Raw genomic sequence first — 6,483 nt, 5'->3', positions numbered from 1 at the left:
TTTAAGGTTTCTGGCATGCAGGTTGCTTCCAGGGAACAGCTAGAAAGCCAGGTCTGCCTTCCGCTGTTCTGGGCTGCTGGGGGGTCTGTGGCCCTGGAAACCACAGCTATGGGGCTGTAGCCTCTCTGAGCTGAGTCAAGTGAGGCTCCAGTCTCCCCTGGCAGTGGCTGCATTGTTAAGTAGTGTACAAGCAATTACACCCATGGCAGCTCAGTTGCACCCTAAGCAAATTAGGTGCTGATCCAAAGAGGTAATTAAGCAATAGTGAGTGCAATTTAGCAGTTGCAAATGCCTTCCTCACTAGTACAGCAATCACAGGCCCATTCAAAGACCTGTTGGAGGCCCATTTTGTTTCTACGACCCTGCCTGTGCTAAGTCCAGGTAAAGAAAGACCTTGAAGCCAAGTTCTGTTTGATTTCTAAATATTCGGGGAGAACCTTTGGATGTGTCAGGGTGCCAAACATAATTAACATTCCTTAGAAACAAAACACACAACAAGCCTGCTATTGTTTTTTAAAATTATATGTCTTCTGATATAAAACAATCCCTGGGTGTTGGTGATGTGTTGATTAATTATCCCAGACAGTTCCTTTTGAAAGTTAGGAAATGTGTTTCTTGACCTCCTTCTCCATTTCAAGGTAGCCAACCTATCGAGTTTCCTCAAGTGCATTGTCATTACCTGTGCTGGAAAAGAGGAGGGAGAAATGGATATCCCTGGGGGTGGTGGGGCCAGGCTGGCCTGTGGGCTTTCAGGGGCTTTGTAGGCCTTGGAGTTAGGGGTCTGGGTGGCTTTTCAGGCGGACCCAGGGGAGCCAGGCCTGCAGCCCCCATGTGTGCCCTAGATAGAGGGCCCAGTGCTTGTCTTGCCTGGTGGGTGAGGACGGAGCAGTGTGGCATTTGTTTGCAAGCTCTGGACCCTCCAGTCACAAAGTCCCTGGTGACTCACTGAGCAGACTCTCCCATGGCCACTCCCTATGGACCACTCCTCACTTTCTGCCACCCTTTTCTGAGTTTCTGAGCCCTCCTGTGAGCCTCTGAGAGGCGTGCCAAGGTGAGGCTGCAGTTTACACAAGACCTGACCGGAGGGAGCCACAGGGTGGCAGCCAGGAGAGGGGCCTGAGAATCTTGGCAGGTGTGTGAGGAGCGACTTGCTGTAAATTGCTGAGGGGAGGGAGGAGCCCTCAGAATAGCCATGAAGGTGTGTGTGCGTGCACATGCACAAATGTGTGTGTGTGGGGGGATGCATGTGGTTGCTCATGTGTTTATATAGGGGACTGTGTGGATGCGTGGTGTTGTGTGTATGGATGTATGTTTGAGCATGTGTATGAGTGTGCATAGGTGTGTATGTGGTATGTGTATATGGGTGTGTGGGTGTGTACATGTGTGTTTACATATGTGTATAGGGGTGTCTGTATGAGTGTGCCTGTGTATGGGTAGGTGTGTATGAGTGTGTATCAGTGTGTGGGGATGTGTCTGTGTGTATATGGATGTGTGCATGTATATACAAGTAGGCATGTGGGTGTGCATGTGTCTGTGGGTGTGTGGGTGTGCACGTGTGTGGGTGTGCATGTGTGTGGGTGTGCATGTGTGTGTATGGGTGTGTGGGTGTGCGTGTGTGTATGGGTGTGTGGGTGTGCATGTGTGTATGGGTGTGTGGGTGTGCGTGTGTGTGTGTGTGCGTGTGTGTGGGGGTGTGTGTGTGTGTGTGGATGTGTGTGGGTGTGTGGGTGTGCATGTGTGTCTATGGGTGTGTGGGTGTGTGTGTGTATGGATGAGTCTGGGTAGTGTGTAGGGGTCTGCGTGTGTGCAGGGGAGATGAGTGAGGGGGGGACATTTTCTGCTGAAGTTTCCTTTTAAGCACCTGGTTTCGGCCTGGCTCACAGGGGCCTAACATTCCTGCCTCTGCCCTCACGGGTAGCACTTCCTTGCCTTGCCCACCATCATTTCCCTACCCTGCTTCCCCCAGTGGTTCCCTCCCTCTAAACCTGTAAGTCCAGTCTCTCCAACAGGCAGTAAGAAAGTGGCACGAGGGAGTGGGGCCGGTCCTTGCCCCTGTTGGTTGCCCTTTGGTGGTCAGTCCTTCTAGGGGCGCTCAGTCTCTCCTCTTCTCCTTCCTGCCCCACTGCCCCTCCTCCTGTCCCCGCTCTCAGCCCTGTCTTCCCCATCACCTCTGCCTGTCTCTGTGTGGCTCGCTAAGTGTCTACTTTTCGTACCTGATTACACAAAATATCTGAAGTGGCCCTCAGGGAATAGAATTAAAATTTATTAATACATATATGGTATAAACACATTATAATGTAAAAATAAAACAGCAAGAAATCAATATAGAAAAACCATAAATTAAACAGTCAAGACCAGGGGAAAGTTAGAAGGCAGGTATAAGATTTTGAGTATTTGCAGAGACAGTGGTTGTGACCAACAGCTATGGAATGTGCTCTGTGCCATTCAATTCTGAACTTTATGTGCATTCTCTCATTTAATCCTCTTGATGATGCCCCCAGAGAGGTAGAAACTCTCACCAACTCCGTTTTAGAAATGAGGATATTGGGCTCAGAGTGGCTGAGTACCTTGCCTAAGGTCACACAGCTGATAAATGGCAGATAAGGGATTGGGGTGGAGGTCAAACCTAGGTGCTTGCAGGAGGCGGGAGAGCACATAGACCCAGCCAGAGCAGTCTTAGAGATGAAATCCCTACCCTGTGGGGCGGCCTGGCAGCTCAACAGCAGGAAGCAGAGCCCTTTGTGACCCCTCCTCATGGGGGAGGCCTCTCCAGAGAGGGAAAACAGCCTTGTCTTAGGCACACCTGGCTGCCCCACCAGCCCGGCATTGGATTTCAGGAGTGCCAGATAACATGCCAGGGCACTTCCCTGGGGAGGGGTCTGGTACACAGTTCTCTGCCCATATCCAGTCCCCTTAACTGGCTATCAACCAAAAAACTACTTACTTTCTTGAAGGCAAGTGAGCAAACAGTACCCCTGTGTGGTGTCGGGCGCTGTGACAAATGGCTGCTGAATGCAGTGGCTGGGCTGAGCTGAGAACAGAAAGATGGAAAGATGGGGTTGCGGGGGCAGGGGGTGCACAGGGAAGAACCATTCAGAAGGAAAGGAGGGAGAGTGTCTTGTCTCAAGGGGAGAGTTGAAAGGCAGGGTTTACAAGGGAGCAACATGATCACTTCCTGTCCCCTGTCCCAGGCATAAGACTTGGAAAATCTCTTAGTGAGGTGAGTTTAAAGATCTTAGCTGAAATTGATGACTCAGGCAAGAAAAGTGGCCAGGAGATATAGCTGCCCTTGGCTTGGAGAAAGAGGGTTCAGATCCTGATAATTAAATGATAACCCACCTTCACAGGCCCTCACTCACAGCAGCCGTTGAGGCACCTGAAGAACTGGCTTACAGAGCCCAGTTTATTTAGCACAAGGAAGCCAGTTTCCTACCTTGGTTCAAAGTGCACATCTGGGTAAAGTGGCCACTAACCTTGCCGACTGTGTGATCCGGGGCAAGTATTTTGGCTTCCGTTTCTTCACGCATAAATGAAGGCCATAGTAAAATTTACAACCTGGGGGTATTGTGTATATTAAATGAGCCTAGCATGCCGTAGGAGCTCAATAAATGCTAGGCACTACTATATTCCTGCAAGTTGGGAAACAAATGGCTGCTATTGAACTCTCAAGAGTTCAGCTTTCTTTTGACTGTGCCCTGCTATCAGAAACAGTCATTGTAGGCAGTGGACAAGCCTTGAGCTAGATCTAGGAGATGGGGATCCCAGTTCCAATTCTTTCTCTGATGGCTATGTGACATCAGGCAAGACCCTTTCCCCCTCTGGCCTTCAGTTTTCTCACCTGAGCAGTGAAGGAGTTGGACCAATGGAGCTTCTCAGCCGGGTAGGTCCATGATGAGGCCTCCTTGGGCACCTCATAGAGCAGTTTCTCTTCAGCATCCGAGGGAGGCTTGGCAGGATGAATCCGAAGCTTATCAGGAAAGATCCCAATGGGAAAGGTGATTGAAACATTTTTTTGTCTTAGAGTAACTCAGCGAGACCCCTGGTGTGGCTGCCCCTATTCTGCAGGCTTTGTTTAGAGTTGGGTGGAGATGACTCATTCTCATGCCTTCAACAGACTTCTGTCAGTGAACATACTGAGCATGCTCCCACTGGGCATGGAGGGACACAGCTAATGCACACACGTAGCACACGTATGTATATACATGCACACACGGACATGCACAGAGCTGCTTCCATGGTCTGTGTAGAAATGACTGTCCTGGGGATGCTCTGATTGGGAGTCTCAGAGCACCTGGACCCAGGAGTAGCATTGCCAGATTTAGCAAATAAAAAGATAGGATGCCCAGCTAAATTAGAAAAATAGTTCTAATGGCTGAATTTTTGTAATTTATTGACAAAAGCTGAATACAGGGTGTTAATTATGGACCATTTTGACAGTCTATACAGGAGCTGGGTCACATAAGTAAATATGGGACACGTCCTTGTATATAAAATACCTGGCAACCCTACCCGGGGGGTCCCCAAATCAGCAATGAATTGGACTGAAAGCTGGATAACTTCTTGGCTTAGAAGACAAGTAGTTTACTCAGGAGGCTCTCAGATTGGGGGTTGGAGGAAAAAGGGAGAAAATAAGGGGAAAAGTCCAGGGTAGGGCTTAGGACTTTGCTAGAACCCTGAGGGCACTGAAGTCCTGGCTACACTGTCTTCCAGATCTGAACCCCACCTCTCCCTCACTGACCAATGCCTGGCAGCCCAATCACATTAGCCTGTTGATTGGGGGCAGCTGCCCGGGCACCACTGCTATTTCAGGATGGAACTGACTCATAGCAACAAAAAATGGACAGAGGGAAGGACCTAACTCAGACCCCGCCCCCAAACCCCATATAGGTGTCCCAGCTAGGATCAGCCTCTTTCTAAGTCATTGTTCATCCACCCCTTATTGGGCAGGGACCCTTTCCACTTTGCAGACGAGCAAATGGAGGCTCAGGGAGATCTGCTGGGCCTCTAGGATGTTTGCTGTGGAACTAGAAAAAGGCCACTAGTCCCCAGTTGAGCCCCAGCTGGACTGGATTCTGTTGGTGTGTGGGCTTTGAGCCCGCCTAGGAGGGGTGGGAGCTGCAGTTAGTGGGCACCGTGGTGTGCAGGAGACTGGCTGAGCTGTGTAGCAGAGATGAGACTTGGGGAGGTGAGTTAATGAGGTAAAATATTTTGTCCAGTGTTCACACAGCACACGGGGTGGGGGTAGATGATCATTATTGCTATATTAATGCTAATCAAAGTGATATTATAACTATATTATTTCTGTTCACATTTATAGAACAGTTTTGATAAACCAGGCACTGTGCTAGGGGCTAAGGGGGCCCTCAAAGAAAGTACGCAGTGCTGCCCATCCCCTAGGAGCTGCTGAGAGTCTAGGTAAGGATCTATGCAGGTCACACATGACATATTACATGAACAAGGCAAGTGGTGGTAAAGTCATGTGACTTGGCCTTAACATTTAGGAAGATGTCAAAAGAGAGGGCTCGTCTTACTCACCAATGCTTGGCATTGTGTGGTGATCAGGGAAGGCTTCCCGGAGAATGTGAGCATCAGGCTCTGGTCCTGGCCCACTCTCAGCCCAGTGTGTTCTGTTCAGCACCCTGAGCTTGCAGGCATGTGGCACAGGGGTGACACTCAGAGAGTGGTCCCAGGGGTGTGTCCAGGGCTGGACAGAGGGCCTAGGTGGGAGAACCTGGGAGCGAGTGTCCGTGACCTGGCCAGAGTTTTGAAGGGCTGGAGTGACATCAGTTCTTTACCTGCTCCATCCTCCTCTTAGGCTCCAAGGAGAAGAGCCAGGTAAGAGCTGGGTGTTGCTCATCTGTGGCCCTGGCTGAGAAGCTGACAGCTCCACCCTGTCCACAGTGACCCTAGATGCCCATCGCAGCCTTTAGCCTACTGCACAGGAAGGAAAGATCCTTCTCTGCATCTCAGGGATTCCATCTGGTTTTTATTTTCATGTGTAGCAGTGACGAATGTTGCCGCAAAAAAACAGAAAGAGGCAAGAGAAGCATACCTCCTCCCGTGTAGGGCGTTTCATCGTGTCGTGTCTGTGCTGGCTGACTGATGGAATTTGACATTCCGAGCTCATTAGCTCAGGAGTCACTTACAGCGAGCAGTTTGCACTGGGAGGTTGAAAAGGGGCTTTAGTTTTGGCATCAGTGCGAAATTTGGCTTCCAAGGAGAAGCTGTCTGGCGGGGCTCATCCCATCCTGAGGCTTTCCCTTCCGCTGTGCTCAGGCTTGGCTTAGCTGGGATCTGTGTCCCCTTCTCCAGGGAGAGGGCCAGCTGGGGCCACCCTCCCCATTTCATCTCCCAGGCCAAGACACTCGATTGTCAAAGTTGGAAGAGAAAGTCTGACTCCAGCAATTTGCAGGGTAGCAGGGGAACTGAGGCCAAGAAAGTGGGGGGCGGGGGGCTTGCCCAAAGTAGCCCAGCATGTCAGGG

This window comes from Papio anubis, chromosome 11 (assembly GCF_008728515.1).
Source record: "Papio anubis isolate 15944 chromosome 11, Panubis1.0, whole genome shotgun sequence".
Taxonomy (NCBI): Eukaryota; Metazoa; Chordata; class Mammalia; order Primates; family Cercopithecidae; genus Papio; species Papio anubis.
This window is presented reverse-complemented; position numbering follows the sequence as displayed.